Below are 21,334 nucleotides of genomic sequence, written 5' to 3'. Positions count from 1 at the left end.
ACAATTATAGTCGAATGGGAAGAGTTAGCCACAGACAGAAAGCGGCCCCAGCGAGAGGCGCTTCCAGGAACGGGTGACATAGTAACCAGGTCCAGTTTTTTCGCAACTCTCGCGAAACCTCGTCCATCGCAGGTCGTGGAACCTGGCATTGTGAATCGTGAACTTCTTTCTGAATCAACGTTTCCGGGATCGCCGTATACGCGGACGATCGAGTTCCGGTTGCCCGACCAGAGTCCACGGGACGCTCTCTAAGCGACTTTTCCCGCCCCATAGGCGATCTATTCAGGGCAACGTCGCGACGGATCGTCCCAAACCAATTAGAAATCGCCCCTGTTCCCGCTAAAATGGATTTTAACGCTCTGCTATCCGTGTGACAAACTCCTTCCTCTATTAAGGACGTCAATCATTTGTTATTTGAGTACCTCGACTCTTTTAGGCACACGATTATAAAAGGAAAAGAAAATTCAAGCTCCACAGGAGAACAGTGCCAACAACTCACTAACAACTTAGAAGTAATTGATTTGCATACATTTCTGATCCACTTATTGCACTTTTATCATTAGTTCATGGTATTGCAACATGAGTGAAAAACTTTAAACAAGATAGTAAAGCTAAGCAAAAGGTGGGATAGTTTTTAACCCACCTACCTGATCCTTGATTCTGTCATCAGAATGTTTAGAATTTTAGGTTTTTCATTAGAACAGATACGTTTCATTATATTTCTTTATATTCAGTATTTCTGTTTTAGATGGTAGAATGCAAAATAACCTCTAAAATGTACAAAACTCACAAATTAGATTTGTAAATTTTTTTTTGTTTTCTTTGCAGAGCACAGATCGTCCTTTAAGTTTGTTAGTTGAAGATTAATATACAGTCAATCCCATAAGTAGTCGTACCTTTTGTGTCTGTTAAAGAAATTTGTCTAAATCAAATGATAGGCTAGACGATTCCAAATAAGTTTTTCATTATAACCACGAATAAACTTTGCACGTGGATATATTTATAATGAAACATTTATTTGGAAACACCAAACTTGTCATTTAATTTAGACTGACTTATGGGATTGACTGTATATCATCTTGTAAAATCTCTTCCTAAATTTCCCAATATCAGAGCATTCAATTTCACTTGTACCAGTAACCAAAAATTAGAAACTGGAAAGTTTGAGCTGATTGTAACGCTACCTGTGATTAATTATTGCCTTATGGCTATCGTACAACGCAGCGTTAAAAAGCCTCTCGCGGTATTTGCTCGATCTCTTTCGGCAACGATGAATTTCACTGCGAAATATCGCCCCAGGTTGCTCGAGAAACAGAGAAATTTGCACGTCGGACGTTCTGGCGCAATTTTTCGTTATTTTTATCAACGATTAAACGAGCCCTGGCCCGACCCGTTGGTTCCAATTACTCGGGTTGCTGGGAGTGAAATTTAAACGGGGTTTTAAAACATTCAAGCGTTCTCTTAATCATCGTTTAATCACCGACTCGCGCCACTCATGAATTATTGAACGCGGAATTTAGAAACTTATGTACCGCGAGGCGTGCGGCGGTTCCGAGTAATTCCAGATTTGTTTTCTTTTAATTAAGCCACGTCCATTCGGAGGACGATTTCTTTGGCCGATGGGGACGACGCTGTTTCCCAAAGTTTTCGAACTGTGCTGCAGCGAGCTTCTTTCGGGGCCCGTACTTCGAAGTTTGACGTGTGATCGTCGAGTTCGCGTCGATTTCTGTCACCGGATTTTCGCAGCTAGTAAATATAAGAGCTGTAAATGTCGAGAAAGATCGATCGAAGAGGAAGGCTATTCTCGCGACAAGGTGAATCACGTGGCGATTGGAAGGAAACTATGTCAGTCGATCAAAGTCACGCTACCAATTCTGACACCACGGAGGTTACTATTTTTACACATCGTCTTTGGATTCTCCATGTAAAAACGAATCGAAACTGTAGAATCAAATTTCCTGGTACAATGCTTCTTTTCGAACGATAACGACTTCGAAGCGATGCGGGGCACAATTGCCCCGAGCGTCGCGCGGTGGACACTCTTCGGAGTAACTTTTCTCCGAAACTAACGTTCCTATGAGAAAACTTTATCGCACCTTTTCGATTTATTTTTCATACAAAAATTACAAACCACAATGTAAAATAATGTTGCACGTTTGGTTCAAAGCACAAAGGCAATCAACATTCTCTCCACCTCTTTCCCTCTTTGCTCCCAACATGATCAAAAGCGTCGACTGCTCAAAGCGAGAAGATTTCATACGTTCATTTTCAAGAAACTTCAGCAACAACGTTTCCAGCTACCCTTGCTCCTTCTCCATCCCTCCCCATCTCCCCCCCCCCCTAGTTCCTCAACGAAAGTTTCCAGGCAAAGGAGTATCGATCAGGCCCCGAGAGGATCCCCCTCGACCAGCCAGGAAGACAAAAGAGCCGGGTGTCCGAAGTTCCCCGGCGCTAATTAACGCCGCGACGCGATCCAGAGTACCCAAGAGCAGTCTGCGGATGGGGCGGGACGGTGGGAGGGGAGAGGGCGGGGGGGGGGGGGGAGGTATTTCGCGGATATTGGAACTAGTTGGCCGTTCGCGCAACGTAGAATCGAGAACGACCTCATTAGGTGGCCGTTTCTTCTAGCAGGTAATTAAACGCGCGAAGGAAAGGAAAAACCTCCGGTCTGGGTGCATCGGTCGCGAAGTAGGGCTTCGCATTAATTGTATCGCGCCTCGTTAGGTCGTCCCAGAACGGGTCGAGGTGTTTCAGGGGCAGGTAAGAACGGCGATGTCCTGGGAGGAACGGTGGGAGTGGAGAGAAGAAAAAAAAAAAAGGAGGAAACCGGGTCCGGAGACCTTGTGCTCATTGCCGCGGACGCCGTGGATCGACTCCGGAACAGAGGCGTCACGTGCTGACGCTGGGAGAGAGTTTCGATGATCTTAGAAACGCTCGAGCCTAGTTTTTTTCTCTTAACCAAGCTGGGCTTTCGTTGCTCCCGCCTTGCCTGAGGAGGAATCTGGCGAAGAGGATGGGAACACCGAAACTGGGATGCTGGAATTGTGTCGGAATTGGAATTGTGATGATAGTTAGAAGAGTCAATGATCCTTGCGTATACGTTGGGAATGTGTTTATGATACTTGGTCTGTGGATGGTTTGTATTCTTCTATGAAAAACGAATCGAAAGGGTGGGATAAGGTTTTTCCGCACAAAGTGCTTCGAAGACTGGCTACTGCCTGAAACGAAGCCTCAAGGAAGATAACTACTATTTGATTTATTTATTTTAATCAGTGCGTGTATTATACTTAACGAAAGTTTTATTCCACGTGGTTGTTACACTGAATCCATCCTGCTTTGTAAGCAGACTTAGCCTAGAGCATCTCGGAATATCAGGAAATGCTAAAGACCGAGAAGTTTACTTTTTGATCGAGAGAAGCTTCTTCCTATGTTACGTTTGGTGACAGACGGGAAAGTAACCAAGCGCGGAGAATCTCTTCCGGTTGCCACCACATCCGCGCGAACATTAGTTAGATTCATAAGATATCGCAGACGAAAGAACGTGGGAAGGTGACTCCCGACAGGAGAAAGTCTAGGATAGCCGCAGTCATAAGCGCGGCAGGTCACGTATATATCGTGACGGGTCAGCGAGGCGGACCAATATGACTCGGGCGATCCCGCCCATTTTTCTTGGAACTCTACGCGTAGATCATGCTTCACTGCGTGCACGTGATTTAAACCTAACAGACCTCGACCGAAACATAGAATTCAAAATTCAAAATTCAAAATTCAACTTTTGATGAATTCAACATTTGCAATATTTTATCTGCAATATATCTTATAATTATAAATATATTCTTTCTAAGAATATTCTTCTGCTCTATTATACTACCTCTCGAGATGATTGTCTTCATCGAAGAGCCCCTAAATTTCGTTCTGAGAAATAAGGAATGGATGGGCCAATGGTAATTATGGATCGTAATTCATCGCGATAGCGAGCGGTCTCGGAGCGATGGTTAAAGAAACGAGTGGCGAATTCGAAAGGTTATCCCTGACCAACGCTAACGGCGTCCCGATTCTTTCAGCGCATGAAACGTCCGCGTAACCTTTCCCGCTCGAACTTTCAAGGCGACTCAGCCGTGCATTGCACAAAGGCCCGATCATTCGTGACGCTGAGCCTGCCAGGGAGCGTTCGGGATCCACGTAAAATAAATTACAAGGAGCATTAAAAGGAAGGCGTTCCAAAGATTCAGTACTGGGTGCCAATACTCCATGTATTTTAAACTATTATTCAATTGCTATTTAATTTTTTGTTCCTTATTAAACATATACAGTCAGTCCCATAAATATTCGTACCCTCTATAGGCTTCACGTTTCCAAATCAATTTTCCATTATAAATACGTTCATGAATAAACTTCGCACGTCTATATATTTACAATTGAGGGGTATGCATCGATAAGTACGCAGCTCCATTTTTTCAAACTTTTCCCCTTATTGCACCACAAAAAAAAAGGAGCGTTTCAAATCCATGATTATGTTCTGATCTCAAAACCATAAAAAAATGGCGTTGCCTCTGATTGCAGCACATCTCTCAATTACAATTTTATTTGGAAACATGAAGCATTTATTTCAATTAAACAAATTTCATTAATAAATATAGAGGGTACGAATACGTATGGAAGTGATTGTATGCATTATGTATATTTCCTAATGTATTTTGCACTCTATATAATTGGCCTTAAAAAATATACATCCATCTATCTATTCACCAAGTTCGACAAAATGGATCGCGAAGACGTTACTTCTATCTTTAGCCAATGCCCTAGAATTCTCTGCCTCAGCCTCTCTCGCTTTGAGGACACGTTATCTTTGCAATTATCGATGATTACGCAACGCGTGTTAGCGGTTGGGACTCCAGTTCGAAGTCCTCCGCGTGAAATTTGCTTAGCAGAGGCTGCACTCATCTTGAAAGGTGGCAATTCTCTGTGCTGCGCACTCTGCCAACCCTGACTGGCTAAGTGTGCATCGTTAAAGCAAATAATCCAGGCTTAGTGCAAAACTGTCTGTCACCCGAGCCCTGAGTCATCCTTGCTCGCGTCTTTGAACTCCTCACAATATTTCAAATTGAACGATACATTGAAGTTAATTTAACGACTGGCGAAAATTAGTTTCAGAAACTTTACTCAGAGGGGTGCAACCTTATCAAATAAAACCAAAAAAGAAAAGAGAAAGGTCGTATCTAGAATATTTCCAAGATTAAAAATTAATTTCCAAAGGTATTTCCCATAGAAATTGATGAAAATTACGAACTTTGAATGCTTCTACTCTTCGTGCGATTTAGAATTCAGCAAAACGATGACATAAACCCCCCCTAATATCGCGTTTAGTACGACATACTCCAATATCAGTCTAATTGCTCACCCGGAAGTCGCGAAACCGGTCGATTCAACGTGGAATTTGCCTCGCGTTTCCATTCGATTCCGCGAAAGAAAATTGCAGAGAAAATTGCTGGGATCGCGAACGATCGGGGGAATGCACTCGCGCTCGCTGCGTTTCGCACGCGTGCGGTGTCACTCGCGCGAGTCGCCAAAGAGGTCAATGCCTCTGTCGTTCGCGTTGAATCCCGGCGTTTCCTCTGCTCGGCCAGGACGGTTTCCGCGCTCTCAGCCCCGGTGCCATTGTGTTTCCCCAGCGGTCGATTCGCCAGCTGGCGGGATCGAACAAGACAAATTCCTCGGCTGGCAAGAAACCCGCGCAACAACTTGTCGGATTTATATTCCGATCGGAGCCTAGGCACATTCACTATTCTCATTCCTGCGTGTGACGTTCGAGCGAACCAATATACCGTAAAGTCACCTGCACACCCGCCAATGTTACCCACACACACACACACACACACACACACATGCCACACTATCGCGTGCATGCACGCGTCTGTGGTGTACTGGGTGATCGTTTCGAATCGCAATCTCGACGAAGGTAAGTTACGATCACCGTGGCCGTTTGGGATCGTCAATCTTTTGATCCGGGGAGGAAGGAGTTCGATTCAAGGTCTTCGTTCGGATAGTGGATAGACGTTTTGATGGTGGCGTGCCGTGGTATTGTGTTTGGAAGGTGAGCGATCAAATGGCAAGCAGAAGATTAAATTCCTAGGATGCGGATTGTGAGTGGTGAATTTTAATGATGGGACAAAACAAAAATGAACTAAAATGAAACTGTCTTCGTAGGTAAATTAATCATTTCGTATTGATTCGTTCGATAGACTTTCATATTATTTCATGCACTAGGTTATTTTCAGATTAATTCATTTCATACAATAAACTGATTGTTTTCATTCATCAAACCCACTGTATCGAGGCATCCGTTTTATTTTAAAAGCGATCGCCTTGTAGCGCGATAGATGCGCGCGCAAGTCGGTGTTGTATATACTAACATCAGAGGGAGCTGTGGACCCGTGCCCAGACACTGGGGGGCAGGGATTCCTCGTGGGGACCACGTATGGGGCAAAGTTCCGCTACGTGCCAGCACGTTTGCCATCGGTTGCCGAAGAAACGCATAACTCTGGCAGAAACGTACATAAACCACGCGAAACGCTCCATTCGATAAAACGTTCTCCCCCTTCCCCCCTCTCCTTCGACTGGGACCGTGACAATATTCATCCTAACAGGCAGTGAACACTTTCCATTTTTTGATACTATTCAGCAAAAGAATCAAAGAACAATGCAGGAGGTTAAAACGATTCGCCGTTTACCTGCTCAACTGGTCCCTGGCGAAGTTGCACGAGCGGTGGAATACATATTAATGCCGCGAGTGTTCGCCGACTAGATTCGCCAATAGAAGTTAACGAACACGAAGAGGAGTACCGTTCGTCGTCGGCCGTCCAGGAATCTGTGTCGAAGACTCCGCGCTCTCCTAACTTCCGTTTCGTCGTTACGAACTTTCCTCGGAAACCGACGTCCCTGATTGTTCCTCCCTATCCTTCTTTCTCTTTCTCCTTTTGCGCGAGACCGCTCGATTGGAGCTCGATTAGAACCCTCATTCTCGACGGTAATTGAATTCAATTACCACCGGACCCCTCCGCCTTCCCACCCTGAGAAAACTGAGTCGAAACAAGCCTATAGTAAGACGAACGCGAAACGTTGGAGTCTAGATCGAAATCGTTTCTGGTATTTCAGAGGACGCGTACAGGATTGGCAGGTGGCACTTTTAGTAGTGGAGTTTAGGTGAAAGTGGGGCTTAAAAGTTGAGTAAATGTAAGGTATTGGTTTCTTTGGTGGTGGAGTTTAAGTGGAAGAAGGGCTTAAAGGTTAAAGTATAGGTGGGGTAATGATTTCTGTGGTTGTGGAGTTTAAGTGGAAGAAGGGCTTAAATGTTGACGAAAAAGTATATGTGAGGTAATGGTTCCTTTCATTATGTGGGCTCTGGATCAGGTAGTTCAAGTGGAAGAAGGGATTAATGGTCCGACGTAGAATCGACTGCCATGTAATAATTCTATAATCCCTTTATTTAGGTGAAAGAAGAGCTTTAAGGTTCGACATACAAATACATGTCAAGTAATAACTTTTACCACACCAATGTTTAGGTGGAACAATAGCTTAAAGATTCACGATGCAGTCAGCTATCGACCGATACATCTTTCAATCCTGACATTCAAGTGAAAACCAGACTTGAAGCTTCAACACTGATAATTCTTCGAACCTCGTCGCTCTAGTGAAAGAGGAGTCTAAAATAGATCAACCTTCGATGCTCCAAGCCATTCGAAAGTGTCACGTCTACTCATATACTTATTTCGCGTCCATGTGTATCGAATCTAGGTTCGATGGTATAGTCGACTTCCCTTCAAAGAGCTGCGCCACGATAAAGAATCGATGCTAATTACCTTTGGTAATTCGAGCCTAGGCGCGTACGGCTTAATTACTGGGAAAAATGCACGACCGCGTGAATTCGCTCGTAACAAGTGAAAGTCAGTCCCGTGGCGTCTTTTGTGATAGAGCCAAGGTCTCGCTTTTGCGTGGCGCGCGGCATTGGCAGTGGCTCTCGGCCAATCAGGCATCCTCCCGCGCGAAATGGATTATTTGCACGCGTGCCTATCGTTTATCTCTGTCGGCATCGCGTATGAAAAGGCTTATCGGGAGGCTGCTGGGAAAAACTGCTTTCTCCAGCTCTCCACGCCACCCACCTCTATTCTCTCGTGCGCTACTGTTCAAAAGTCATAAATCGTCGATGATCGGATGACTTCATTACGCTGGGAGGTCTCTTCATAACTCTAGTACCGTTATCGATGACGACAATGACGTCGATGGTGATTCAAGTCGGGTTAAATCAGCAAATTGTGCAGTGGGTTAGAATCATTTATGAATCATAATTATAAATGGATTCTGGTTACGAGATGGGATCAGTTTTAGCTTGAATTTTATTCAGGGATCATAATCAATCATAAATTACGTCAGAAATTCAATTACACTTATCAACAAAAATCAATTCTGAATTTAATTGTAATTATAAATGAAATTCGATTGTAAATTGAATTAGAATTACGAATAATAATCAATTATGAATTGAATCGTGATTTTTTAATGTCACTTATGAGTCGGATTCAAGTCGATCTAAAGATGAATTCGTGAATCCAGGACACCTTGCCGTCATCCGATAACGTCTTAAGCGACGACTATCTCACAATACCCCATTTCCTTTAGCGTACCGCCCTCCTCCCAGCCACGTTTCCGCTCTAGACCCCACAAAGCTTCTCCCCGCGTTCCTCGACGGCATCGTTGGCACCTCGCACCCCACGTTTATGCTAATCGGCGCCGATGCACACCCACTTTCGCGGCAATCGGCGTGCATGGAAAGTGCGTCGAGTCTCCGCGGGAGAATCTCGCGGATTCCGTACCCGCGCGATCCTTTCACGCGTTCTCACTCGTCATCGCGCGTACCTAATCGCCGGCCGCCGATGGACACTTTCTAACCACGTTCGTTTCTTCAAGGTTGAAGCCAGACCCGTTCGCTGGCTTCCAGATCAACTGGCAGTTCACGCCGAGACTGGAATTCCTGCGTTGGGAGGAACTGTTTTCTATCTGGGTGTTCCAGAATGAAAGATTTCGACATAACGAAGATTGAAAATGCAAGTAGATTGCTCCGTAGCTCTGTATTATAAGAATCTAGTATTTCAATTCCTCTAAATATGTGAACAAAGAAAACACTATTCCCTATGCAATAGTACTAATCAATAGAGCACAAAGTCTTAGTTAAACAAATCATTGTACTAGACTATACCATGGTTGGTTTCAGGTTCCATTCACTCCTCGAAATTATTTCTCAAATTTTAAGTTCCAACGACTGCCTGCAGGAGGAGTGTCGAGCGAGACTCGACACGGGACCTCGATGGGTTAACGGGACAGGAATATTTAGCAGATCACGAGGGGAAATTTGCATCACGATGACTGGAGCCCGCGCTTCCGTCGCGTCGAGATTCTGATTAGCGGCGCGAGACAATGGCCGCCCGCCGCCGCCGCCGCGGTGAATGTCGGTCGATCGACGCATGACCTTTGAGCTTCTGACATTTTAACCCTTAGAAGAAGAGGGAGCTGCGAGCAACTGCAACGGACGGCTCGTGACGTACGATCGGTGAAATCGAATCGGAGTACGTCGACGAGCTTACGGATTGATTGACCTTTCTACCGAGAGCTTTTGCCGCTGAGAACCGTTCTACTTGTCTCGTGTTCCATGAAACCCGATGTCGCCCGAGAGGAGGCAACATCTACTGGGAACGAGCAACTATCGCTCCTCAACAAGATCATTTATTTTGGTACTAGAGGTCTGGATCCTTTCACGAATTCTAATCGAGTACTTTATTAGTAGACCCTTCTTAAAAATAGATTCCTCACGCTGATACGCGTCGGAAAGTCCTTTTTCGATTTCAAATAGGAGCCCTCGTTGCCGAAATATAAGCGATCGAAGTTTGTCGCGAGTGACTGCGCTTGCATTGGCGCTATCAGCTGCCTCAAACAAACATGGCGCGCTGCTTGTCCCCCCCCAATGAACTTTAAAAACTCAGATCTAAGTAACCACGCTTCCAATCGCAAAGCTGTAAGGGACTTTTCGACTCTTTTTTACACGAAGAATCAATCTATCGATAGAGTTCGTCCCCATCAATTTTCACTTAGAATGCACGCATGTTTTTACGAATGCATCACTGCATCCGTCATCCCAGACCCATTATCTCCCCCTAGCACCTAATTTTACACCACGTATATTTAAGAATATCGTCTTCATCCGCACCACATAATTCCTACCGACAGGAAAATCCAAGTCGGGCTAAATTTATCATGCCGTCGCGTGCCGATCGCGTCCTTCGACGCACAGGCTGGCTATGCGTCTCCATTAACATCCCTCGTGCGTTCCCCGGGCGTTCTTTTTGTTTAAACCGCGAGCCACTTTAAAACGGGACCATTCCCGAGACGCGGAGCGCCGTGCACCAGACGCCGGAGTTAAATTTGGAGCCGGCGCGTCCACTTTCGGATCACTCGCACGCCCTTCCAGAGAGGCTTAGCGCGCGTAAACTAAGCCCCGATGCACTTCCGCCTGAAATAACCCCCCGACGTGGATCCACAACGATCGAGATTAACGAGCAAGGTTGGCTGGCTACGATCTCACGATAACGTCCAGAAAAAGCATCGAGACGATTAAGATTCACTTGGATTTTTTCTTTAATATCGAGGCAGTTTGTTAAAACTTTGTATGTTAAATTAAATTCACTTCGAGATGCATTTAAAGCATTGTTTGATGTTCTCACGAACAAATGAGTTTCAGAAATTGAAGTATCTTGTGTGGAAATGGTCACTAATTGAGTTTTTAGTAGCTTGTTAGTGTCAACGAACAGGGACGTCGAGACAGCAGTGACCTACACGCGTGCACTTGAACCATACATTTACCGTGAAGTAGCCTGGAGAACTAGAGGCGAAAAAACGGTGGAATATAAAGAGGCTAACAATGGAGCACAGAGCAACGCTTACGTTCTCGCGGTTTGTTCTAGGACTTTTCTCAGGGTCGTAGCTTGACGTCGCTGAAACACAGTGCAACCACTGTCCTGCCACTGAAATGCTGCCTCGAATCAATTATCTGAGATGTGTGGTTAGTGTCAAAGCGTTAATTAGAGTCAGTTCGCGAGGATAGAGGTACAAATTACTAGCGTAAACTTTGTAGGTTGACGGGACTGAAAAATCTTGGTCAAGGAGACTGGAAAACCTGAATGGAATACTGTGACTGCTTCACGTCACAAATTATTCAATACAAGTAATAAAATTGGCGGTAGAGTTGATTTTAGTGCTTAAATGGTATAATGCTTCAATGGTGAAACGCTTCAGTACTGTAGTGATTCGATGCTAAAACGCTTCAATGCTAAAACGTGTAAGTGCTAAAGTGATTCGATGGTAAAATGTTTCAATGCTCAAATGCTTCAATGCTTAAATGCTTAAATGCTTAAATGCTTAAATGCTTAAATGCTCAAATGCTTCGATGCTTCAATACTTAAATGCTTCAATACCGAAGTGATTCAATGCTAAAACGCTTCAGTTCTAAAGTGATGCGATGCTAAAATGTTTCAATGCTGAAACGCATCTGTGCTTCAATGTTTAAATGTTTCAGCACTAAAGTGATTCGATATCAAATAGCTTCATCGCTAAAGTGACGCAGTGCTCAATGATATAAAGTTTTCCGTATTTTTAATTTAGTTCGAAAACTTTCTTTCCCAAAAGAAACGTGTATTCGACCCACATAAGGTCCTCCACAGAAGTAATTAGGCACTGAAATCATAGATTCCGTAATGAAATGAGTTTCCACTAAACTCTAATTAATTCTTTATTCTTCCCTAACGATGCTTGCGTCCAATTGATTCTAATTTCGACACTCAACAATGCTCCATGGACGTTAATTACGCGAGTGAAAACAATTTTCTCGGGCGCACCGACATGTTACGTCCTCGATGTTCCGTCGACTATTAAATCCTCGAGGTAACAGGGGCAACGGTTGCGATAACCGTGCTCCGAATCATCGATACATCGAATCGTACGAGTTACGGGCGGGTTTTACGTGAATCGCGCCGCTATACAATAAAACCTGACAGAAGTTGTCGTAAAAAGTTCCAATTGGAATGCACACCGGTCTTCATTGTGATACAAAGCTTTGACGGATACAGGCCGAACATCCGAGTAGTTTCAAACAGTCGGGAGTAATGCAGACTTATAGACGATGAAAACGCTCCGCGGGAGATGTTTCAATCCAGGTCTAGCTGGAACGATAAAGTTGCACAAAGCGAAAGGGAATAGTGGATAAAGTATTCCATTCGCGGAGAGAAAAGCATTGAACTCTTTATTCCTCGTACCAACAAGGTTTAATTCGTTTTATTCCTTACGCAATTTCATACATCTGAATACTTAGTTTCAAATTATTCGAAGTGGAGTCTGTTTCGATGAAACGTTCAATTACTTTTGTCATTAATTTTAGAAATAAAGATACATTCGACAATATGTTATCGAGAGAAATTAAAAATCAGTGGTTGAAAGTAATAAATTACTTCGGGCCAATAGAAATAAATCCGTTTGATTTATCTACCAGACAAATAAAAGTGGATTTATCGGTTATCGGTGAAACAAGAGATTAGTTTTCGGCTTAACCCACTTGCTTCTTTTGTTCTATGTGTTGGACACTTTTGAAAAAATAATATTTGTAGATGCATTTCTTTTGTAAAAAACGATTCGAAAAATTAATGTCCACTGTGAGAAGGCTTTGGTTTTAAGAGTCGCAATCAAATGCTTCAATGCTCAAATACTTTAATTCAAAATGCTTTAATGCTCAAATGCTAAAATGCTAAAGTGATTCGATGCTAAAATGCTTCAATGCTGGAACGCTTCAATGCTAAAGTGATTCGATGTCAAATAGCTTCAATACTAAAATACTTCAATGCTTAAACGCTTCAATGCTAAAGTGATTCGATGCTAAAGTGCTTCAATGCTTAAACTCTTCAGTGCTAAACTGATTCGATGCTCAAATGCATCAACACTAAAGTGCTTCAATGACAAAACGCTTCAATTCTAAACCACCCCCATGCCAAAGTGCTCCAACCCTGAAATTCGTTAACGTTGAACCTACGATCCGGTCTCAATTGTCCCAGTTTTCGGAAAGGGTCCCCCATAATTTCTTGGACGATAACCACGGGGTAGTTGACGCGTGCATCGAAGACGCAAAAAGGGACGCCTATTACTCACCGGGACGACTCGATAAAGCAGCGACTTCCTGCCTTCGCGATGCGCGACGAGCAACGGGAACGAATTAAAGCTGCACGCTATCTCGCGCGTCGACGATAAATCATATTCCCGTTCGCCGCGAGAACAGATGCGTTCCTCCGTTGCGAAAGATCGGATGCTCCACGCTCCGATGCATCGCGAACGACGCTCAAACGCCCCGCGATTTCGTCACTCGAGAAACCGACACGATCCGAGAGAGTGCTGTCACGGGTGAGCCAATCCACGTCGCGTTGTGGCCACAAAAGACGTTTTTCGTAGCAAAAATATTTGAACGTCTTGAACGAGATGAAATAATCGAGAAACTCTTGAGGAAAATTCTTGATAAACAAGAATAAGAGAAGCAAAACAAAGTTACGATTAAATAAATCTGTGGATCTGGAAAACAAAAAAATAGATTGACTTTTCATTGATTTCCTGACATTGATTTCATTGATTTGAAAATTGGAGGCTCTTCTGGTACGAGCCTTAATTAATTACAAGAATTAATTATTTCCAAAGACTAGTGGTTTCAAAGTTTCTTCTAGAGAATCCACACAAATAGAAATAAATTAGAAATTTTGCCCACCTTTCAAAGACTCGTATCACTGCACGTTGAAATGGCGTCAATGGCATGCGGCTTTCACAATTAATCCAAGAAACCGTGAAAACCGATGCTTTCCACCTAACTATAGATTCATTTAAAAAGGTAATCGAGGCGAGCATCGGCTAGGCTTCGAGTTAGCGCGCCTAACCCGCGGAGATTTCGTAATATCACTCCGATAAATCGACTCTCGCACCAGGATATCGATCGACGTGCCGAGTGTTTATCCTCGCGCTCCGTTTCGCCTAATTGCGCCTGCGAAACCGGAATCCCGTTATCCCGCCAGTGGAACGCGAGAACGCCAAGAAAAGGAAAAGGAAAAATGGAAACCATTTTACCGAGACCCCCAAGGACACTTGGGCCATTTACCATTCTCCGCGCCGTGATTATCTTTCTTTATCAATTTTTTCCCTACTCTAAATTACGTCGGTGGTCGAACCTAAGATTTTCAAGAAAGGTAACGCTTCGAAATTGAAGGTACAACAATTTCTGGAACGACTAATTTCGATGTGGTCAATTTTAAACTGTATACTAAATTACACGTGCAAATATTAACCCTTTGCACTCGCGGCCTTTTTTTCTGGTATCTGCCAGCAAATCTAGATGTTTCTTAGCATCCTATTGCCATGAATTCTAACTTCGAGCTCGAGCTCCAAAGAAATGAAACCTAAAGAAACATTAGGTATTGTAGATTTGCTGCGTAAAACTTAATGGTGACTGAAAGTCACCTCTCAAGTGCAAAGGGTTAACAATCTATTATACATAGTGACTCTAAAAGTAGTCTTCAGAGTTTATGCGTGCTTGCTGCCTCAAAATCAAGAGTTTCGGTTCGATGATAGCAGTAATCGTAACAAAAATGATAAATAGTGGGTTAAACATTGCAAATGAAGTGTATCTGCACGCTCTCGCGAAACACCGTTCTGCGTGCCGTTATGGCGCGCGTTACTTTTGCGTCAGGTACACTCGCGTCAGGAACGGGACGTAGTCGAGAGGCCAATAGCGTTCCCCGCGACCAAACGATGCTCTCTGAAGAGGGATCGTAAAGTTTTACGATTGCCCCATCGTCGCGCCACTGCGCTTTCGGTACCGGGTGCACGTGCCGCGATCTCGGAGTGGTGGGGACGATTCCAATCCGAATTCGGTATAGAAATTGTCACTTGAAAGCGGGCACTGTGGTACTTCTATTAAATCGTTGAATTAGGTGAATCTACGACGTTTAAAGAATACAGATGACAGAATATGCCTATAACGGGACATACTTTTACTTTGTACGGTAACAATGACTTTACGAATGAAATAAATAATTCATTAAAATGGAGAACACTGTACTAACAAAATGAAAAAAGATCGAAGGTGGTGTGTTTAACAGCAGCGAAGATAAAAATTCTTGTTGCAAATACAGTTTCCCTCAAACTTTATACGAAGTGCTACTTCTGAGAAATGCTGTATTTTTTAAACTACTTGCACAGTAGCAAAGTAATGACTTAAACCCCTCCTATTTTCGCATGGACCACAAGATGTTTCAACCTGCCAGCTTCCACTTTCCATTACAAGCTTTAAACTAACATTCCAAAACTTCAAAGTTCCACAATTTTCCGTGGCTGCTTCCTACTTCTCTCTCCTTACCAAATACTTTAAACAGTAAAAGTACCAAGCCCTGCTTGTACCGACAGTCGAAACCTCGACGAAGATTTTGAAGCTCGCGATGCAAGCTAAAAATTTCACGTTCAATTCGCAAGTATCTCAAGCCTCCTCAACCCGGTGTGCATTTTCTCGGCACGGCTCCGTCCAGGCCATGTTACCGAACGCTCCACGGTTAAACGATTCCGGCTGGAGAGGATCGTAAAGTTTTATGATTGCCTCGTCGTCGCGTCGCTGCGCTTTTGGTACCGTGTGCACGCCGGCGCACTCTTGAAATAGCCCGCGCGGCGGACGAGCACGCGCAGGCCAGACAGACGCTTCCTTCCCCGCGATCCATTCTTCCGACAGGATGTCGTGCCGTGCCCATTCATTCGTATTGCACGAGGGAACCCCCTCCGTCCCCCGGTCCCGTTCCCCGCAGCCGTGGATGCACGCGCTTATGACGCCGTGACGCATCGCGCGTACGTACGACGCCTGTAAAACGCGCTGTCGCGACGCGTCTCGCCGCGTTCGCGGATCCAGAAGATTCTGCGCTTCGAACAGCGAGATTAAAAACTGCGTAAACAACGCCACGTGACTTGCACAGAATCTCATTCAGCCCCCCTTATCGATTCAATCACTTGGTGGATGTAGAAGTGTGTTTGAACCTTCTTCCACGACTTGAAAGTTAGTGTTTTTTATTTGATATTAGCGTAAGACTTACCTAAAATCCAAAGCTTGTGGACCTCCTCCCGCTCCGTCGTTGTTACGAGAGTATAGAGCACCTCAATGGGGCGAACACTTCCGGATCTGGAATTTAAACATGGAATTTTTAGTCGAATCGCAGTAATAGATCATGTTTTATTAGCAGTCTTAGATTGCATGAATTCTGAATGTGTAATGTAAAACGCATCGAGACGTTACATTGTCTGTGTACGTATCAGTCAGATCCTGAAGCATGAAACTATTCTCTAGATGAAAATCGATACCTAACCCGCTTTCAAGCTGCTAAGCAAGACCGCCAATTTACTTGAAAGCGGGCTCGGTAGGGGAAAGAGTGGCCGAACGAGACAGAGCCTCGTTTTATATACATCCTGTGACCGAAAATTGGATCCCCTGGTGTTTCAATGTCACTCGCAAACTTTTCGAATGAATTCATTCCAGCTCCATTATACTGGGCGGGACAGAATGGGAATCAATTACCAGTAATATGTTATTCTTGAAATTTCAGCACGTGACTCATGCGAAGCTCACACCGCGACAGCATTTAACTTCGTACGCTGATTTTTATTCTCAGTACCACAATCGTTTCCATTCCGTCTCTTTTATGCGTGACATTGTCTATCTGACTCATATTCTCAGAAGCTCCGTCTTATTTTTTATCACCGATTTCAATCTCCACGATGCTCTAATCCTGACTGCACTCGTGACAGATAAAACATTTATAACATACGCAACACGTGCACGAATACACGCAATTGCGAATAACGTTACGTAAATCGAAGATAAGTATTTCTTCCTTGTTGGTAGTTTAGAGCAGCACGGATTAATTGCTCAGAATGCAAATACGGCAAGCTAGGATTCTCTAGCTATTAATTGTTTCCTTCAAAAAGAAAAGAAATATGTTTGAATCTTCTCCGAAGGATTTCATCTTAAAAACAATAGCAAATACTTCAAAACGCTCCAAAGCGCTTTACCGACGATTGCTTTTTAATTAAAATCTCCGCGCCACGCCTAACCTTTATTTCAATTTTCCATATCCTTGCTTTAATATTTGATTTACCTACCGCTGACTTCTTGCAACAGAAATTCCCGTCCCTCGGACTTCCTCAAATTTTGTTAATCTCCGTGTATAGATGCCAGCTATCCGACAAACGACTCGCGAGAATTTCTAACGCGCAACGAAACGCTCAGCGTGTTTTCTGGGTCGCAGGGTGCAGTTTCTCGAGTCGTGGAACAACAGAAAGGGGAGAAGAGGTGAAATGAAACGTCGGGCGGTACGAGGGCAGAAACGTGACGGAGAAATTCGAAGACCTTCCCGCGCCACTTCCGGTGCGGGGTTGGTTGCGCGTGGAGTTTTGCGAGCGTTCACGGCGTAACGGTGGAGTTTTACGGTCCGCGGAGGGCGGTAACGGCTTAATAATACGTTGACAAAATAAAAGTATCCCCGGGCCGTTGCAGAATGTGAAATTTATCCATGGGAGCCGCCAGGACCGCCGAGAGAAGTTTTACGCGCCTTTTGATCGAGTTTTATTGTTGGCGGAATTTTATTTTCTCCTGACCCACGCAGAGAAACAAAGGGCTGAAAACGCTCGCCGAGACTCTTTTACTGTTTTTCGCCAACGGGTTAACGGAGGTGGACTTTCCCCTGAGCCGCGCGGGCCGTCTGCATATCTAATAAAAATAATTAGGCGGAAACAGTCTGCACAGGTTTGAAATAAAAATCCGTGACTCTCGAGTCACGTACCTGCTTTCTATAGAATTTATGTATGAATCTATTGTTGATATGCATTAACTGTTTGTTAGATTCTTGATTCAATGTCTGTATGAGTCAGTTCTGAAAGTGTTTCAATCTTCTAATGCTTCGATGCTTCAAAATTAAAATAGCTTCAATAATAAAGTGATTAAATCCTGAAACGCTTCAGTGCTGAAGTGATTCGAGGCTAAAATGCTTCCATGGTAATATGCTTCAATGTTAAAACGTTTCAATGCTACAGTGATTCGATCCTGAAGCGCTTCAACACTGAAACACTTCAATGCTAAACAGATTAGATTCTAAAATGCTTCAATACGAAAGCATTACATCCCTTAAATACTCCAACCTTCAAGCTACACTGCTGAAGTGCTTCATCACAAAATCTTCAACGCCCCAAGTGCTTCGCCACTAAACTATTTCGGTCCTAAACCTTCCCAAGCCTAAAATACTCAATACCTACGACGGAACTGTTATTTTACAAGTTCCGATGTTCGTACGATCGCAAGAAACTCGCCCGAGACGGAAAGTGGATCTCCAGGGCGATGAGCGCTCCGCGACTTCCGGTCGAGACCCGCCAGCGAGCTTTTCACTTCTTAATTGCCAGATCCCGCGGATTAAATAATATTCCGGCGGGCCGGCCGCGCGCAAGAATTAGAGAGCCGCGATCCATCCACGTCAGCCAGGAAAAAGCGAACGGGAGATCGCTGCCAACGTTCCTGTCGAGTGACACGAGATCTTCCGGCTCTCGTGCCGCGAGCTTCTCCAACCAATTGTTCTTATCTGAGAGCATAAATCTCCTTCCGCGGGCGCGATGCATTTAGCGCCGGGGAAAGGCCTTGCCTCGACGATACAGGATGTAGAAATGTGTATTAAGGTGGCCCAGAAAATACTGCGCCTCGCGAATGGTTCATTTATTAAACTGACCAAACGTACGATGTAAACACATCGTTGAAATTGACGAGTGAGAAAAATTGGGACGTCTACTTTAAACGGTTCAAAAGTATCAGGAAGCAAACGTGGCTAAATTGCACAGTACTTTCTAGGACATTAAAATCCTATCGTTTAAATCCTCCAAATCTATGGCTGCTAATTGAATCGCGTTATTATACAGTCGAAAACGTGAAGTCCTTGATGAATTATAAATACATAGTAACTAACAATCAATGGCTGACAACGAAATCAACTTTGTCGCTTCGTTAAATAAACATCGGTTGGCATCAGTCAGTAAATCCATCGGGAAGATTCTTGCCAAGGAAACTACCCACAATTATGAAGAACAACGACTCTGTAAACATTGGGAGGAACGATAAGCGACAGGAATAAAACATCGAAAACCTTTTATCAGACATTCCAACGGCAGCAGGAACGATAGAGCTCATGATATACTAATGCGCGATCGTAAACTGGCATTACCATTGCCGCCATTATCTGCTTAAGTAGGTAATGTCGCAAAACGACTAGACTGACGTGAAGCCTCGCGGTTTTAAGAGTAGGTAACGTCCTCGGTAACACGATCCCCGAGTCGGTTGAAATCGACTTCCAAAGGCTGGACGTTTCGTACTTTCTCCGAACGCGTTCTCTATCGACCGATTAACCGAAGAAACAAGAATGACGCGCTGTACAAATGGCGCATTCTTGCCCCATCAAGATACGGATGTATGAGGTCATCTGCGGACCTTTCGTAGTTCGTTCACCCTTCGTAATCGGAGATTTCTTTTCAAGTATCACTGACGCAGAATTATAAGATAAATTCATGGTATCTGTATCGATCCATTTTCTGAAGATAAAATGTTCGTACAAAATTGTACTTCTTTTACATAGATTTCAAAAATTGTATGCCGATTACCATAAATTAAGCAGCCTATACTCTTCATTGGAATATAAAGAGTACTTGAACAAAATTTCAGTTGAATTAAAATTGTGCGAGTTACAAAGTTATATCAATCTAAAAGTGGCCTATACAGTAACGGTAAAGAATCTCATCCAAGTTGGACATACATAGTGGAAATTATAAGGAAATGACAATCACGGGAATTCCAGATTTTATATCGATAATAAACGCGGACGTAAGATTCCAGTCGTCCCTTTCCGCGGTGCCAGATATAGGTCGCTTCCGGCGATTATGCATCGCGGTACAAAGAGTTGCGCGCGCACACGGAAAAGCAGCGGTCGAGGGATCTCGCGACGTTGGTTTAGAAATTCCTCTTCCTGTTGGTAACCAGATAAATCGGGAAGATATCCTTCGAGAACATAACGTAAATATGAAGGCATCGAGATAAGAACGTCATTGTGTCGGCTTTCATCGCGGCTTGATGTTCCCTTCATTAAGAAACGGACTCACCGAACTTTGTCACTCAATTTATTACTTTCCATTTACTTTCGCGGGTGGCGCGTCGAATAGAAACGCGTCGGATGAAAATCTCGATGTACAAGGTAAAAGGTAACCGATAACGGATCGTATACAATAATGAAAGTAAGCTAGGGGAGCTTATGTTCGAACGAAAGGAATTTTTTAGGAATTTATACCAAGATATAAGAGGAACCAATACGTCCGGGGATTTGCCACTTACTTTACATGATTTTATGACACAAAAACATTTTTATGATGGCGATAGAATGGATAAATCATGTTTATAATGTTAATAAATTAATAGAACAGGTGGGAGGAGCAGTACCTTTATAGTAAAGTGAATACCTTCGCTTTAAATCGACCTGCCACTCTAAATTAAAGATCTCAACATATAATCAGGTGGTTCTTTATGATGAATACCTATTATAAAATTAAACGTAACAAATTGAATATTCAGCGTCACTACGCATGAACAAACACTGTCAAAACATGGATTAAATTTATTTGATATCAAGGACAATCATTCTCGCTCTATCTGCGTTACAGTATCGAATTTGCGACTCGTCATCCGAGCCACTCGCTCAACATTCGCGATACAAGGTGACTAGCGATGGGCATGCGCGCGCCAAGGAATTCCAGATGGCGCGAGCGCCGCGTTTTCCGCCAATTAGACGCGGAATCGCTACCGCGAACTCCCTTATACGATCGTCGACGGAAGTCACAGAGGAAAACTATCGCTAGCTGTCAAACGGGACAAAATTAGCGACGAATTGCCCGCGTTTCCGCGCCGTAATTTAATTGTTGCCCGAGTCCCGTTTTCCGCTAGATTAATTACGGTGGCTCGTTCTCAGGACGACAAAACCGAACCTCGTTTGAATGTGGAACAGAAAACTCGAGCGGAGTTTGAATTTTTCGTTGCGGTACAGGGATGTTATTAATAACTCTGTCGTTGGAAGAGTATGCAAAACGATTGCTTTCATCTATCAATTACAATTAATGCTTCTACCTTTTAAATTCTGAAACAACC

General features: G+C 43.8%; 1 protein-coding gene across 4 annotated transcripts in view; it reads right to left on the bottom strand.

The window, feature by feature from the left end:
- LOC128887687 (uncharacterized) overlaps positions 1–21,334 on the bottom strand; it is a 77,441-nt gene that overhangs the window by 44,197 nt on the left and 11,910 nt on the right. For all 4 annotated transcript variants that reach the window (XM_054143890.1, XM_054143901.1, XM_054143871.1 and 1 more), the window contains one exon: positions 16,206–16,291. The gene's annotated coding sequence lies outside the window, so the exon portion shown is untranslated. The remainder of the gene's footprint in view (positions 1–16,205; positions 16,292–21,334) is intronic.

Source organism: Hylaeus anthracinus, unplaced genomic scaffold (genome assembly GCF_026225885.1).
Source record: "Hylaeus anthracinus isolate JK02 unplaced genomic scaffold, UHH_iyHylAnth1.0_haploid 0, whole genome shotgun sequence".
Taxonomy (NCBI): domain Eukaryota; kingdom Metazoa; phylum Arthropoda; class Insecta; order Hymenoptera; family Colletidae; genus Hylaeus; species Hylaeus anthracinus.
The sequence above is the reverse complement of the archived record's forward strand: the minus strand, read 5'-3'. Positions and strand labels throughout refer to the sequence as shown.